Raw genomic sequence first — 17,795 nt, 5'->3', positions numbered from 1 at the left:
TAAGGCAAAAGAGAACAATAAGGGAAAGGGCATAAAAATAGAGAAATTTGATTCCAAACACGATGAACTTTATATGTATAGTCAACACCCGTATTTCTTAAGTTGTGACAATAACCCGGGAACCTCTAAACCACCAGGTTTTTCTAAACCAATGTGGAAAACGATGGCTCGTATTAGGGGAACATCATATATCCCTAGAAACTTGGCAAAACGAACCAAAACCGAAGAAGAAAAAACGAGCGAGTCGGAATAAGATAGTTGTATTCGTGTGGTGTAATATATGTAATATAGTGTGCTTATGTTTTATGATATATGTAAAAATTGCTTGTATTAATAAGTATTTTTTTATGAATCTAACTCTTGTCTATTTTACAGTATAAAAACACAAATTGGATAGACAACCCAATATTTTAAGAGACCTACCCGGAGACATGATTGATGAAATCTTGTCTAGAGTCGGTTAGAATTCCTCGGCACAACTATTTAAGGCGAGATCAGTTTGTAAGACATTCGAAGAACGTTCCAAGAATGCCTTGATTTATAAAAGGCTTTCGTTCAAAAGATAGGGGATATCACATTGGGAAATCCATAAGTTACGATGTGTTTACTTGGACGCATATATTGCGGGGAACCCAAATGCTATTTTACGCAACGGGTTAAGAAATTATTTTGACTCAATATATCCGAATATAGGACTTCGTGATTTAGAAAAAGCGGCTAACATGCAACATAAAGAAGCATGTTATGCTTACGGGTTAGTAATGTTCGCTTCTCACCAAAGTGAGAACAAGAACATCGGGCTACAACTATTAAACAAAACGTTCCCACAAGTGACGGAGTCGGTAATTGGGGTAAGAAATGAGGTTTTTAGGTTATTACGAGACTGTTGGTCATTAGGTAACCTTCATCCTTTTGACGACGTTACAACACGCTGTCTTATCAACGGCCATAATGGTTATGTTCTGCAAGACCAAGGATGGGAAGTAGTCCTAGTAAAACCAGAATGCATGACTTGTTTCTGGACGTATGAATTACGTGTCTTTATTTCCTTTGCTGAACGACTTGTGTACTAGCTAGAATTATCTTCACAACTATCTTGTATCAAAGTTATTATGTGCTATATTTCATGCTATATGTAAAACAAGCGGTATTGTAAGTTTGTAAAATATTGTGTAAAAGTTTGAACGCGAAATATTATTATAATCAGTTTTTCATATAGAATTGTAGTAGTTGAATTGTATATTAGCTACTAAGTATGAACTTAACGGGTAGGTACTACCCCGAATTTAAACTTATAAAACGCTAATATGAAGAAAAAGCTTTTATAAATGAGCTCATATTATGCTACGAGATACTATTGACTACTCTTAATATTCTGTATGATTAACTTGTTTCATTTGACTATTTGAAGGAAATGGCACCGACTACTCGACAAACCATGAATATGAGCGAAGAGGAATTTCGTACCTTTCTTGCTGCAAACATAGCCACAGTACAGGCTGCGCTACATACCAACAATAACTCTGAATCTAGCAATGCAGCTAACGGCGCAAGAAATCGTGTAGGATGCACCTACAAAGAATTCACTGCCTGCAAACCTTTGGAATTTGATGGAACCGAAGGACCGATCGGATTGAAACGGTGGACCGAGAAGGTCGAATCGGTGTTTGCCATAAGTAAGTTTACTAAACAGGAAAAAGTGAAGTACGCTACGCATACCTTCACAGGTACTGCGTTAACATGGTGAAATACGTATCTAGAGCAAGTGGGACAAGATGATGCTTACGCACTACCGTGGTCAGCATTCAAGCACTTGATGAATGAGAAGTACCGTCCCAGAACCGAGGTCAATAAGCTCAAGACAGAACTTAGAGGGTTACGAACCCAAGGATTTGATATTACCACGTACGAAAGACGATTCACAGAATTGTGCCTATTGTGTCCGAGAGCGTTCGAAGATGAGGAAGAGAAGATCGATGCGTTTGTGAAAGTATTACCGGAAAGAATCCAAGAAAATATAAGTTCACACGAGCCCGCCTCCATACAACAGGCATGTAGAATGGCTCACAAACTAGTGAACCAGATTGAGTAAAAAATTAAAGAACAGGCGGCTAAAGAGGCCAATGTGAAGCAAGTCAAAAGAAAGTGGGAGGAAAACTGTGATAAGAATCACCAATACAACAACAACAGCAATTACAACAATAATCGCAACAACTATCCCAACAATCGCAACATCAATCGCAACTACAACAAACGGCCCAACAACAACAACAACAACAACAACAACAACAACAACAACAACAACAACAACAACAACAACAACAACAACAACAGCAACTACAACAATCATCCCAACAACATTAACAACCGCAACAACAACAACAATCAGAAGCAGCTATGCCAAAGGTGTGAAAAGTATCACTCGGGGTTCTGCACCAAATTTTGAAACAAGTGTAAAAGAAATGGTCATAGCGCGGCGAAGTGTGAGGTCTACAGACCAGGGGTTAACAGAACGAAAGGAACAAATGGTGTCGAAACGAGTAATGGCAGAGCAAGTAGTGTCGGAGCAAGTTATGCCAATGTAGTTTGTTATAAATGTGGAAAACCGGGCCACATTATTAGAAATTTCTCGAACCAGGAGAACACGAATGGACAAGGCCGTGGAAGAGTTTTCAATATTAATGCGGCAGAGGCACAGGAAGACCCGGAGCTTGTTGCGGGTACGTTTCTTACTGACAATAAATCTGCTTACGTATTATTTGATTTGGGTGTGGATAGAAGCTATATGAGTAGAGATTTTTGTGCTAAATTAAGTTATCCATTGACGCCGTTGGATAGTAAATTTTTACTCGAATTAGCAAACGGTAAATTAATTTCAGCAGATTATATATGCCGAAATCGAGAAATTAAACTGGGTAGCGAAATTTTTAAGATTGATTTGATACCAGTAGAGTTAGGGAGTTTTGATGTAATAGTTGGCATGGACTGGCTGAAGAAGGTGAAAGCAGAGATCGTATGTTATAAAAATGCAATTCGCATTGTACGAGAAGAAGGAGAACCCTTAATGGTGTACGGAGAAAAGGGCAACACGAAGCTAAATCTTATTAGTAATTTGAAGGCACAAAAACTAATAAGAAAAGGTTGCTATGCTGTTCTAGCACACGTCGAGAAAGTACAAACTGAAGAAAAGAGCATCAATGATGTTCCCGTCGCAAAAGAATTTCCCGATGTATTTCTGAAAGAATTACCGGGACTACCTCCACATCGATCTGTTGAATTTCAAATAGATCTTGTACCAGGAGCTGCACCAATAGCTCATGCTCCTTATAGACTCGTACCCAGCGAGATGAAAGAACTGCAAAGCCAACTGCAAGAACTATTAGAATGTGATTTCATTCGACCAAGCACATCACCATGGGGAGCTCCTGTTTTGTTTGTCAAGAAGAAGGATGGTACATTTAGGTTGTGTATTGACTACAGGGAGTTGAACAAACTTACCATCAAAAACCGTTATCCACTGCCCAGAATTGACGACTTATTTGATCAAGTACAAGGCTCATCGATTTATTCGAAGATCGATTTACGTTCTGGATATCATCAAATGCGAGTAAAGGGGGATGATATTCCAAAAACTGCTTTTAGGACGCGTTATGGTCATTACGAGTTTATGGTTATGCCATTTGGATTGACTAACGCACTAGCTGTGTTCATGGACCTTATGAACCGAGTGTGTGGGCCATATCTTGACAAGTTTGTCATTGTTTTCATCGATGACATAATTATTTACTCAAAGAATGATCAAGAGCACGAAGAACATTTGAGAAAAGCTAGAAGTATTGAGGAAAGAAAAACTGTACGCTAAGTTTTCAAAGTGTGCATTTTGGTTGGAAGAAGTTCAATTCCTCGGTCACATAGTGAACAAAGAAGGTATCCAGGTGGACCCGGAAAAGATCGAAACCGTTGAAAAGTGGGAAACCCCAAAAACTCCGAAACATATACGTCAATTTTTAGGATTGGCTGGTTACTACAGAAGATTCATCCAAGATTTCTCCAAAATAGCAAAACTCTTGACTGCATTAACGCATAAAGGGAAGAAATTTGAATGGAAGGATGAACAAGAGAAGGCGTTTCAATTATTGAAGAAAAAGCTAACTACGGCACCTATATTGTCATTGCCTGAAGGGAATGATGAATTTGTGATTTATTGTGACGCATCAAAGCAAGGTCTCGGTTGTGTATTAATGCAACGGACGAAGGTGATTGCTTATGCGTCTAGACAATTGAAGATTCACGAGCAAAATTATACGACGCATGATTTGGAATTAGGCGCGGTTGTTTTTGTATTAAAGACTTGGAGGCACTACTTATATGGGGTCAAAAGTATTATATATACCGACCACAAAAGTCTTCAACACATATTTAATCAGAAACAACTGAATATGAGGCAGCGTAGGTGGATTGAATTGTTGAATGATTACGACTTTGAGATTCGTTACCACCCGGGGAAGGCAAATGTGGTAGCCGACGCCTTGAGCAGAAAGGACAGAGAACCCATTTGAGTAAAATCTATGAATATAATGATTCACACTACCCTTACTACTCAAATAAAGGAGGCGCAACAAGGAGTTTTAAAAGAGGGAAATTTAAAGGATGAAATACCCAAAGGATCGGAGAAGCATCTTAATATTCGGGAAGACGGAACCCGGTATAGGGCTGAAAGAATTTGGGTACCAAAATTTGAAGATATGAGAGAAATGGTACTTAGAGAAGCTCATAAAACCAGATACTCAATACATCCTGGAACGGGGAAGATGTACAAGGATCTTAAGAAACATTTTTGGTGGCCAGGTATGAAAGCCGATATTGCTAAATATGTAGGAGAATGTTTGATGTGTTCTAAGGTCAAAGCTGAACATCAAAAACCATCAGGTCTACTACAACAACCTAAAATCCCGGAATGGAAATGGGAAAACATTACCATGAATTTCATTACTAAATTGCCAAGGACTGCAAGTGGTTATGATACTATTTGGGTAATAGTTGATCGTCTCACCAAGTCAGCACACTTTTTACCAATAAGAGAAGATGACAAGATGGAGAAGTTAGCACGACTGTATTTGAAGGAAGTCGTCTCCAGACATGGAATACCAATCTCTATTATCTCTGATAGGGATGGCAGATTTATTTCAAGATTCTGGCAGACATTACAGCAAGCATTAGGAACTCGTCTAGACATGAGTACTGCCTATCATCTACAAAATGATGGGCAGAGCGAAAGGACGATACAAACGCTTGAAGACATGCTACGAGCATGTGTTATTGATTTCGGAAACAGTTGGGATCGACATCTACCGTTAGCAGAATTTTCCTACAACAACAGCTATCATTCAAGCATTGAGATGGCGCCGTTTGAAGCACTTTATGGTAGAAAGTGCAGGTCTCTGATTTGTTAGAGTGAAGTGGGGGATAGACAGATTACGGGTCCGGAGATAATACAAGAAACTACCGAGAAGATCATCCAAATTCAACAACGGTTGAAAACCGCCCAAAGTCGACAAAAGAGCTACGCCGACATTAAAAGAAAAGACATAGAATTTGAAATTGGAGAAATGGTCATGCTTAAGGTTGCAACTTGGAAAGGTGTTGTTTGATTTTGTAACACCCTGTTTTTGTTTCTGATTTTGCAGTAGGTCGGGACGCCGTCCAGATAGGAGGGATGCCGTCCAGCAACAAAAGGTGGGACGCCGTCCCGATAGGGGGGACGCCGTCCAGCAACAAAAGGTGGGACGCCGTCCAAACGGTTTGTCGAGCCAGCTGTTTTAATTATTTTAAAAGGGGTAAAATGGTAAAATCACTTAGATGCCAGTTTGGACCCTTCAATGCTGGTTCCTTGGTCATTTGTGGATCATATTTCATCTTCACAAACACTCCCAACATTATTTAGAGAGAGAGGAGAAGTTCTAGAGAGAGAGAGAGGTGGATTTGGAGAAGGAGTCGGATTCTCGCAAAAGCTCGGGTTCTAAAGTTGTTCATCTCGCTCCTAGCTACGTTGTGGTGGTATTGGTAAGCTCAAACTCCGAATTTCATTTGTTAGATTTGATGTTCAAGTTAGGGTTTTGAGCTAGATTGTTGTGAAACCCTTTTAGATGATGAAGTAGGTTCATGGTGACTTGTTAATCTTGTCACTTGGCGGGTTTTGGGTTGGTTGACGTTTTAGCCTTGATTAGGGTTTGATCTTGAGTTTAATCACTAGGTTTAGTGATTATGGAAGTGTTGAAACTCTTTTGGGTGAGTTTGGCTAACTAATTTTGAAATGGGTCAAAATTAGGGTTTTGGTGTCAAAATGGGTATGACACGTGTTTAACACTTGTGTTCGGGTTTAATTGGCGTGTTAGGACCATTTTCACTCGTGTTAGTGATTATTGGTTAGTTTAGGCGCGTTTCATGCTTAGAAGTGCAAATAGGTCGAATTTGCACTAGGTGTCAATTGGGTTGGTTTGTAAGTCAACCCTAATTGTGTTGTTGTGTTTGTGATAATGGAATAGGTACTTTCCATTTGGAGCGTTGCGGTTTACTTGGAAGCATTCATCAAGACGACTAGGTGAGTGTTAATATCCTATATGCATATGTATGTGTAGGATGGGTGCGGGTCGGGGGAAGGGGTTCTCGCTTGTAGAGCTCGCTTCTCGTATAGGTGGAATTATTGGACTTGTGTATAGGTCCAATTGGCACGGTTGTGCATTTTGGTTGACCACGTTGGCGAGGTGCACACTTTGTGTGTACGTTATCACATAGGCGTGTGATGTGGACTTATATAACCCCAATGACGAAGGGTTAATATAGTGAGTGGAATAATTATATGCGTAGGTATATAATGTACCTATTTGTTGTAGCGTGAAATGTGTAGTGTCGAGGTGTTAAGACACCACGTTTCACGTGAAGAGTGTAGCATCGAGGTGTTAAGATGCCACTCGGGGTGAAGCATCGAGGTGTTAAGATGCCACCTAGGGGTGTAGTGTCGAGGTGTTAAGACACCACTCCGTAAAATAATGAGTGAAGCATCGAGGTGTTAAGATGCCACTCGGGGTGAAGTGCCGAGGTGTTAAGGTGCCACCCTAGGGGTTAGTGATACGAGGTGTTAAGTACCCTAACGGATGTTATGAACATCGATGACTTGTTTCGCGAAGTCATTCCCTTGCGAAGATTTGGTTAACCATGGTTATTGTGTTGTAAGCGTAAGCAAATTATATATATATATATATTGTATACATATAATGTTGTATTGTCGTGATGTAGCTAACCCTCCGGGTGTAGCTTATTGGCATTGTTCACATCGCTGTTGGTGAACTTATATTTTGTTGATGTACCTTTAGCTCGTTGCTTAGTGCTCTTACGGTATGCTTAGACTAGCTTGCCTTTATGCTTGGATGCTCCGGTATACGGTATTTGATTTTGTGAGGCGTGTCCATTTTATGCATATATATGTATGTAGTATATTATCATTCACTAAGCGTTAGCTTACCCTCTCGTTGTTTACATTTTTATAGATTGCACGGATGCGGTGGCTCGGGTAAGCGCGGGGACTAGTGGACTTGCGTAGTTGCTTTAGAAGACTTACTTTTAGATTTGATTAGGATTGGGTAGCGTTTCCCCAATCCCATGCTCGGTCTATGTTTTTGTATAAACTAATGGGTCGAAATAGTCACTTGTGGTATTTTGGGTCGATGTGGGCCCGGTGTCGTAAAACTCGGTTTTTATTGTGGAAAACTCCTAGTTTAAACTATTGTAATCTATTGTGAAAGTGTTTTGGTTTAAAAGTGTCGGGAAGCGGGTTTTCGCCCGCGTGTGTTCAAAAAACTGATCAGAATGTTTTAGTACATCTGGACGCCGTCCCAGATGCTGGACGCCGTCCCAGTCTTAAGTTCTGGACGCCGTCCAAGCTTTTGGACGCCGTCCAGATCAACTGTTCCAGAATTTTTTTTTTTTTTTTTTTTGTGTGGCACATTTTCGGAAGGTTAACGGGTTGGGTTGTTACAAGTGGTATCAGAGCATGGTCTAAGGGATTTAGGTGACTTGAGATAGGTGCCTAGACTTAGACTTTTGTGTGTGCTTATTTGTTGCGGGACTTGTAGGATTACGGGTCGGAATGAGTTTAGTTAGTGCCTTGATTGTAGGTTGACTAACGTTTATATTAGTAATGCAGATATTATTAATATGCTATTGTGTTGCGATATTGATTCTTGCGTTGTGTTTTGTTTGTGGTTGTGTTTGTTTATATCATCGAGCGAGGCGGTCGTTATACTAACGAGTCGATGCAGCGTGTGTGCGTAATAAGGACTTGCAAACCTTATTACGGGTGCAAATCGTGTCTAACGAGTGATGTACGACGAGTGTTTAGCAAGATGGGACGGTGTTGTGCGTGCGGTTTTATACGTTCGTGGACTAATCGTTTTGCATTCTTTAGAATGACGACGCGAAACGAGATCGAGGCGAATGACGCGGAGTTTAACGCTAGAGTTGCGGCCGCCGTTGCGGAGCAAATGAGTGCGTTTCGAGAAGAAATGGATAGGAAGTATTCCGAACTTCAAAGTAGTGGTGAAATGGAGCGTTGTCTTAAGATCTTCATGAGGACTAAACCCCCGATGTATGACGGAAAACCGGATCCTTTGGTAAGCATAACTTGGATTTCGGATGTTGAAGGGTGTTTTCGTACTATTGATTGCCCTCCCGAGAAAAAGACGAGACTCGCTACGAGTTTGTTGCGGGGTAGGGCGAGGGATTGGTTGGATGGTAAGATTGATCTTGTCGGTGGCAAAATGTTTATGGCCTTATCGTGGGACGAGTTTAAGGAGGAATTCTTCGAGGAGTTCCGGAATTCGGCCGACTTGTGGGAATTGCGTAATGAGTTGCGAAATTTGCAACAGGGTTATATGGATTTGAATACTCTCAAGACGACCTTTATGGCGAAGGCTCGTTTTTGCCAGGAGTATTTGGGGAATGATCATTTGTTGATGCAAGATTTCTATTGAACCTTGAATAATGACTTGAAGAGTAAGATTAGCAGAGTTCAGGCGAGATCGTTTGCGGAGTTATTCGCCGCGGCTAGAGATTTCGACTCGTATTCGCGATCGAAGGTTGGTGAACCTTCAAGTGAGAGAAGGGTTGTTTCTCATGGTGCTCCAAGTAAGAGGACTAAGGGTCCGAGCGTGAGCACGGGTGGTACACGGACGGGTATATCGGATTCTAGTGCGTCTAGGTGTTACAATTGTGGCGTGAAGGGTCACAAGTCTTGAAAATGTCCGTTGCCAAAGGGTGATGGCACGGTATGCTTCAATTGCCAAGAAGAAGGACATCGTAAGTCAGAATGTCCCGAGTTAGCGGGGACGGGGGCGGCAAGGAGACGTTAAGGTACGTTTCGTTTTAATAAATATCCTTTGATAATTTATTATGTGCCGTTTGAGTTGGTGTATGTTAAATGCATCGTGTTGTGCTTGATATTGTTGTTATGGGTGACGTTCCTAATGGAAGTACCTTATGGTGACGTTTTGATTGTTGGGCGAAGGGCGTTAGACTTGGTGCAACCAAGCATTCCTTAGTATTGGGAATGTTTCTACCAAGCCATGTGGATGGGCTTAGGTGTTCGAATGTTAGAGCGTGTTCGCCCTCGTGTTAAAGTTGATGAACCGTGAGGTTCGTCGGGTGGTTGGAACCCTTGAGATCGAGTGTTTTGGACCTCGATGTATGTTGGTAATGGAGTCTACATGATGCGACATTAGGTGCCTCTCTTATACCTACTAGCGTGGTGTTCGACTCCGATAGTGATGCGGTTACGTTGAACTTAGGGTACCGGAGAAACCCTTAGGTACATGAGTGACAGGGTTGAAATCTGACAAACTAAATCAATTGGATGATTGCGAGAGTATAGTTTGTGCATTTTGTGGTACACTTTTCATTTGAAGTGTTTAAGGATCGTTTGAAATCCTTTGTATGCTCATGGTTGGAGCAAGATGTAGTGATGGGTCGTGTGAACCTAATTGTTGGTAAAGTCTACCTTTGGTAGCATTGTACGAGTTGTGGATATTGGAACGTAGTTCCAAGTGGGGGAGTTACACTCCCGTACGAGGAAGTTTTAGTGTGAGATTTCGGATGATGCTTTTGGTAGATCCGGAAATTTGGTCGAGACACAGTTTGGGTCGATTTGTGGTAGAGTACAATTTTGGTTAACTTGTACTTATGATATTGGATTTGTAAATTATCACTGAGGTGGTATGTTGGTGAATCTCGTTGAGAGATAATGGACGTGTTTGGCGAGCAAGGTAAAATCCCTCGGTTAAGGGATGTGTGTGAGTCGGGTTCTCTTTTGGAGAATTATTGTTTGGTACCTATGTTCGATATATGTGGTTCTTGCTCGATTATGGATGGTTAGTGGTATCCGCTAGGGTTCACTATAGTGTAACAGAGCGCGATGTCGCACTACTCGTTGTTTGAGGCCGAAAGTGCGTATGTGATTGATGAAGCATGACCTTCGGGGTCCGCTGACTTCATCGTGGTATTGATGAATGATGAAGCATGACTTTCAGAGTCCGCTGACATCATCATGGGAGTATGCGATTGGTGAAGCATGATCTTCGGGTCCGCTGACTTCATCATGAGCGAGGTGATATATCGGTGAAGCATGACTTTCGGGTCCGCTGGCTTCATCCGGTGTTGAGATTGGTGAAGCATGGCCTTCAGGGTCCGCTGACTTCATCAGGAGAGTAGTGTTACGTCGGCACGGCATAACATTATCGGGAAATGCGAGTACCGGTGGGAAATGAGAGTACCATTCTTGATTTGTGTTGTGGGAACTATCGGTTGTTTTATACGCCGATGGTGGGGTCGTGAGGACCGTGTGGTGTGATTTGTGATGCGATAGCCGTGTTTCGCTCACATGTTGTCACGGGTATGACAATAGCCGATTTTGTACACCTTAGGATTAGCATTGCCATAGTCGTTTTGGGCGCTTTTGGTTTTAGCCGTTGTTTATGATGTTAGGATAGTGGCGTATTGGTTGTATTGTGCACTACAAAGGATGTTTAGTGGTAAGTGTAATCAGTAAGGATTCATGTGGTCCGGTCTTCATCGTTTCGGATTGTTGACTTTAGGATTGAGACTTGGTTGCTTCTAGCATTGTACCTGTAATGGTACGCTGAAGGGTTGATATCTTGGTCCGAGATTTGTTGAGTTTTCCCGATGATAGGGAGTGAGCATGGTTTTAGTGCTCGGATAGTGGGTTTGATAAATCGCGAGAGACGATTCTAGTTGTTAAAGGTGATTCCTTGGGAAGAGTTGACTAGGAAAGTCGGATTGGGACTTATGTTGAGGACCGTAGAGTGTGGTCCATTTGGTTAAGTGACGAGGATCACGAGGACGTGATCGATTCTAAGTGGGGGAGAATTGTAACACCCTGTTTTTGTTTCTGATTTTGCAGTAGGTCGGGACGCCGTCCAGATAGGAGGGACGCCGTCCAGCAACAAAAGGTGGGACGCCGTCCCGATAGGGGGGACGCCGTCCAGCAACAAAAGGTGGGACGCCGTCCAAAGTTTGGGACGCCGTCCAAACGGTCTGTCGAGCCAGCTGTTTTAATTAATTTAAAAGGGGTAAAATGGTAAAATCACTTAGATGCCGGTTTGGACCCTTCAATGCTGGTTCCTTGGTCATTTGTGGATCATATTTCATCTTCACAAACACTCCCAACATTATTTAGAGAGAGAGGAGAAGTTCTAGAGAGAGAGGTGGATTTGGAGAAGGAGTCGAATTCTCGCAAAAGCTCGGGTTCTAAAGTTGTTCATCTCGCTCCTAGCTACGTTGTGGTGGTATTGGTAAGCTCAAACTCCGAATTTCATTTGTTAGATTTGATGTTCAAGTTAGGGTTTTGAGCTAGATTGTTGTGAAACCCTTTTAGATGATGAAGTAGGTTCATGGTGACTTGTTAATCTTGTCACTTGGCGGGTTTTGGGTTGGTTGACGTTTTAGCCTTGATTAGGGTTTGATCTTGAGTTTAATCACTAGGTTTAGTGATTATGGAAATGTTGAAACTCTTTTGGGTGAGTTTGGCTAACTAATTTTGAAATGGGTCAAAATTAGGGTTTTGGTGTCAAAATGGGTATGACACGTGTTTAACACTTGTGTTCGGGTTTAATTGGCGTGTTAGGACCATTTTCACTCGTGTTAGTGATTATTGGTTAGTTTGGGCGCGTTTCGTGCTTAGAAGTGCAAATAGGTCGAATTTGCACTAGGTGTCAATTGGGTTGGTTTGTAAGTCAACCCTAATTGTGTTGTTCTGTTTGTGATAATGGAATAGGTACTTTCCATTTGGAGCGTTGCGGTTTACTTGGAAGCATTCATCAAGACGACTAGGTGAGTGTTAATATCCTATATGCATATGTATGTGTAGGATGGGTGCGGGTCGGGGGAAGGGGTTCTCGCTTGTAGAGCTCGCTTCTCGTATAGGTGGAATTATTGGACTTGTGTATAGGTCCAATTGGCACGGTTGTGCGTTTTGGTTGACCACGTTGGCGAGGTGCACACTTTGTGTGTACGTTATCACATAGGCGTGTGATGTGGACTTATATAACCCCAATGACGAAGGGTTAATATAGTGAGTGGAATAATTATATGCGTAGGTATATAATGTATCTATTTGTTGTAGCGTTAAATGTGTAGTGTCGAGGTGTTAAGACACCACGTTTCACATGAAGAGTGTAGCATCGAGGTGTTAAGATGCCACTCGGGGTGAAGCATCGAGGTGTTAAGATGCCACCTAGAGGTGTAGTGTCGAGGTGTTAAGACACCACTCCGTAAAATAATGAGTGAAGCATCGAGGTGTTAAGATGCCACTCGGGGTGAAGTGCCGAGGTGTTAAGGTGCCACCCTAGGGGTTAGTGATACGAGGTGTTAAGTACCCTAACGGATGTTATGAACATCGATGACTTGTTTCGCGAAGTCATTCCCTTGCGAAGATTTGGTTAACCATGGTTATTGTGTTGTAAGCGTAAGCAAATTATATATATATATATATTGTATACATATAATGTTGTATTGTCGTGATGTAGCTAACCCTCCGGGTGTAGCTTATTGGCATTGTTCACATCGTTGTTAGTGAACTTATATTTTGTTGATGTACCTTTAGCTCGTTGCTTAGTGCTCTTACGGTATGCTTAGACTAGCTTGCCTTTATGCTTGGATGCTCCGGTATACGGTATTTGATTTTGTGAGGCGTGTCCATTTTATGCATATATATGTATGTAGTATATTATAATTCACTAAGCATTAGCTTACCCTCTCGTTGTTTACATTTTTATAGATTGCACGGATGCGGTCGCTCGGGTAAGCGCGGGGACTAGTGGACTTGCGTAGTTCCTTTAGAAGACTTACTTTTGGCTTTGATTAGGATTGGGTAGCGTGTCCCCAATCCCATGCTCGGTCTATGTTTTTGTATAAACTAATGGGTCGAAATAGTCACTTGTTGTATTTTGGGTCGATGTGGGCCCGGTGTCGTAAAACTCGGTTTTTATTGTGGAAAACTCCTAGTTTAAACTATTGTAATCTATTGTGAAAGTGTTTTGGTTTAAAAGTGTCGGGAAGCGGGGTTTCGCCCGTGTGTGTTCGAAAAACTGATCAGAATGTTTTAGTACATCTGGACGCCGTCCCAGTCTTAAGTTCTGGACGCCGTCCAAGCTTTTGGACGCCGTCCAGATCAACTATTCCAGAATTTTTTTTTTTTTGGTGTGGCACATTTTCGGAAGGTTAACGGGTTGGGTTGTTACAGATTTGGTAAACGGGGGAAATTAAATCCAAGGTATATTGGACTATTCAAGATTATTGATCGTGTCGGACAAGTAGCTTACCGACTTGAGTCACCTCAACAACTTGCGAATGTACATAACACTTTCCACGTCTCGAATTTAAAGAAATGTTTTGCTAAAGAAGATCTCACTATTCCATTAGATGAAATCCAAATCAACGAAAAACTTCAATTCATAGAAGAACCCGTCGAAATAATGGATCGTGAGGTTAAAAGACTTAAGCAAAACAAGATACCAATTGTTAAGGTTCGATGGAATGCTCGTAGAGGACCCGAGTTCACCTGGGAATGAGAAGATCAGATGAAGAAGAAATACCCGCATTTATTTCCAGAAGATACGTCAACACCTCCAACTGCTTAAAATTTCGGGACGAAATTTATTTAACGGGTAGGTACTGTAGTGACCTGAACTTTTCCATGTCTATATATATATTAAATGAAATTTTTATTTACATGATTAAGTGTTTCCCACATGTTAAGCAATCAAACTTGTTAAGACTTGATTAATTGAAATAGGTTTCATATAGACAATTGACCACCCAAGTTGACCGGCGATTCACGAACGTTAAAACTTGTAAAAAATATATGATGACATATATATGGATATATATATAGTTAACATGATATTATGATAAGTAAACATATCATTAAGTATATTAACAATGAACTACATATGTAAAAACAAGACTACTAACTTAATGATTTTGAAATGAGACATATATGTAACGATTATCGTTGTAACGACATTTAATGTATATATATATATCATATTAAGAGATATCCGTACATAATAATATCATGATAATATAATAATTTAAAATCTCATTTGATATTATAAACATTGGGTTAACAACATTTAACAAGATCGTTAACCTAAAGGTTTCAAAACAACACTTACATGTAACGACTAACGATGACTTAACGACTCAATTAAAATGTATATACATATAGTGTTTTAATATGTATTCATACACTTTTGAAAGACTTCAATACACTTATCAAAATACTTCTACTTAACAAAAATGCTTACAATTACATCCTCTTTTAGTTTCATCAAAAATTCTACTCGTATGCACCCGTATTCGTACTCGTACAATACACAGCTTTTAGATATATGTACTATTGGTATATACACTCCAATGATCAGCTCTTAGCAGCCCATGTGAGTCACCTAACACATGTGGGAACCATCATTTGGCAACTAGCATGAAATATCTCATAAAATTACAAAAATATGAGTAATCATTCATGACTTATTTACATGAAAACAAAATTACATATCCTTTATATCTAATCCATACACCAATGACCAAAAACACCTACAAACACTTTCATTCTTCAATTTTCTTCATATAATTGATCTCTCTCAAGTTCTATCTTCAAGTTCTAAGTGTTCTTCATAAATTCTACAAGTTCTAGTTTCATAAAATCAAGAATACTTCCAAGTTTGCTAGCTTACTTCTAATCTTGTAGAGTGATCATCCAACCACAAGAAATCTTTCTTATTTACAATAAGATATCTTTCTAATATAAGGTAATACTCATATTCAAACTTTTATTCAATTTCTATAACTATAACAATCTTATTTCGAGTGGAAATCTTACTTGAACTTGTTTTCGTGTCATGATTCTACTTCAAGAACTTTCAAGCCATCCAAGATCCTTTGAAGCTAGATCCATTTGTCTCTTTTCCAGTAGGTTTATCCACAAAACTTGAGGTAGTAATGATGTTCATAACATCATTCGATTCATACATATAAAGCTATCTTATTCGAAGGTTTAAACTTGAAATCACTTGAACATAGTTTAGTTAATTCTAAACTTGTTCGCAAACAAAAGTTAATCCTTCTAAATTGACTTTTAAAATCAACTAAACACATGTTCTATATCTATATGATATGTTAACTTAATGATTTAAAACCTGGAAACACGAAAAATACCGTAAAACTGGACATACGCCGTCGTAGTAACACCGCGGGCTGTTTTGGGTTTGATAATTAAAAACTATGATAAACTTTGATTTAAAAGTTGTTCTTCTGGGAAAATGATTTTTCTTATGAACATGAAACTATATCCAAAAATCATGGTTAAACTCAAAGTGGAAGTATGTTTTTCAAAATGGTCATCAAGACGTCGTTCTTTCGACTGAAATGACTACCTCTTACAAAAATGACTTGTAACTTATATTTCCGACTATAAACCTATACTTTTTCTGTTTAGATTCATAAAATAGAGTTCAATATGAAACCATAGCAATTTGATTCACTCAAAACGGATTTAAAATGAAGAAGTTATGGGTAAAACAAGATTGGATATTTTTTATTTTTGTAGCTATGGGAAATATTAACAATTCTATGAAAATCATATCCTAGCTAACTTATATTGTATTATACATATATTCTAATATATTATGTAATCTTGGAATACCATAGACACGTATGCAAATGTTTTGACATATCATATCGACCCATGTATATATATTATTTGGAACAACCATAGACACTCTATATGCTGTAATGTTGGAGTTAGCTATACAGGGTTGAGGTTGATTCCAAAAATATATATACTTTGAGTTGTGATCTAGCCTGAGACATGTATACATTGGGTCATGGATTGATTCAAGATAATATATATCAATTTTTTCTGTACATCTAACGTTGGACAACTAGTTGTAGGTTACTAACGAGGACATCTGACTTAATAATCTTAAAACATCAAAATGTATTAAAAGTGTTGTAAATATATTTTGAATATACTTTGATATATATGTACATATTTGTTATAGGTTCGTGAATCGACCAGTGGCCAAGTCTTACTTCCCGACGAAGTAAAAATCTGTGAAAGTGAGTTATAGTCCCACTTTTAAAATCTAATATTTTTGGGATGAGAATACATGCAGGTTTTATAAATGATTTATAAAATAGACACAAGTACGTGAAACTACATTCTATGGTTGAATTATCGAAATCGAATATGCCCCTTTTTATTAAGTCTGGTAATCTAAGAATTAGGGAACAGACACCCTAATTGACGCGAATCCTAAAGATAGATCTATTGGGCCTAACAAACCCCATCCAAAGTACCGGATGCTTTAGTACTTCAAAATTTATATCATATCCGAAGGGTGTCCCGGAATGATGGGGATATTCTTATATATGCATCTTGTTAATGTCGGTTACCAGGTGTTCACCATATGAATGATTTTTATCTCTATGTATGGGAAGTATATTGAAATATGAAATCTTGTGGTCTATTGTTACGATTTGATATATATAGGTTAAACCTATAACTCACCAACATTTTTGTTGACGTTTAAAGCATGTTTATTCTCAGGTGAATATTAAGAGCTTCCGCTGTTGCATACTAAAATAAGGACAAGATTTGGAGTCCATGTTTGTATGATATTATGTAAAAACTGCATTCAAGAAACATATGTCGATGTAATATATTTCTATTGTAAACCATTATGTAATGGTCGTGTGTAAACAGTATATTTCAGATTATCATTATTTGATAATCTACGTAATGCTTTTGAAACCTTTATTGATAAAATAAAGGTTATGGTTGTTTTAAAAATGAATGCAGTCTTTGAAAAACGTCTCATATAGAGGTCAAAACCTCGCAACGAAATCAACTAATATGGAACGTTTATAATCAATATGAACGGGACATTTCAGCTAACCCACAGACTTACGCACCCTCAGCCTTTCCTTCATACACCCCTTGGCAAGCACCCGGTGATCCTCTACCTCCACCTTATGACCCCAATGCTGCTCTAGCCGCAAGTCAAGATGCCTATCGGCATTTTTACGAGGAACAACGCCAAAATGAACAGCGGCAGCAACAGCAACAGGAACAGGAAGATCAAGGAGGCCCTGTATGGCCATTTTTCTAGTTTTTAGTTTTAAAACAATTTATTTTATATCTTGTTTGTATAAAATGATTTTTT

Source organism: Rutidosis leptorrhynchoides, chromosome 9 (genome assembly GCF_046630445.1).
Source record: "Rutidosis leptorrhynchoides isolate AG116_Rl617_1_P2 chromosome 9, CSIRO_AGI_Rlap_v1, whole genome shotgun sequence".
NCBI classification, from domain to species: domain Eukaryota; kingdom Viridiplantae; phylum Streptophyta; class Magnoliopsida; order Asterales; family Asteraceae; genus Rutidosis; species Rutidosis leptorrhynchoides.
The sequence above is the reverse complement of the archived record's forward strand: the minus strand, read 5'-3'. Positions refer to the sequence as shown.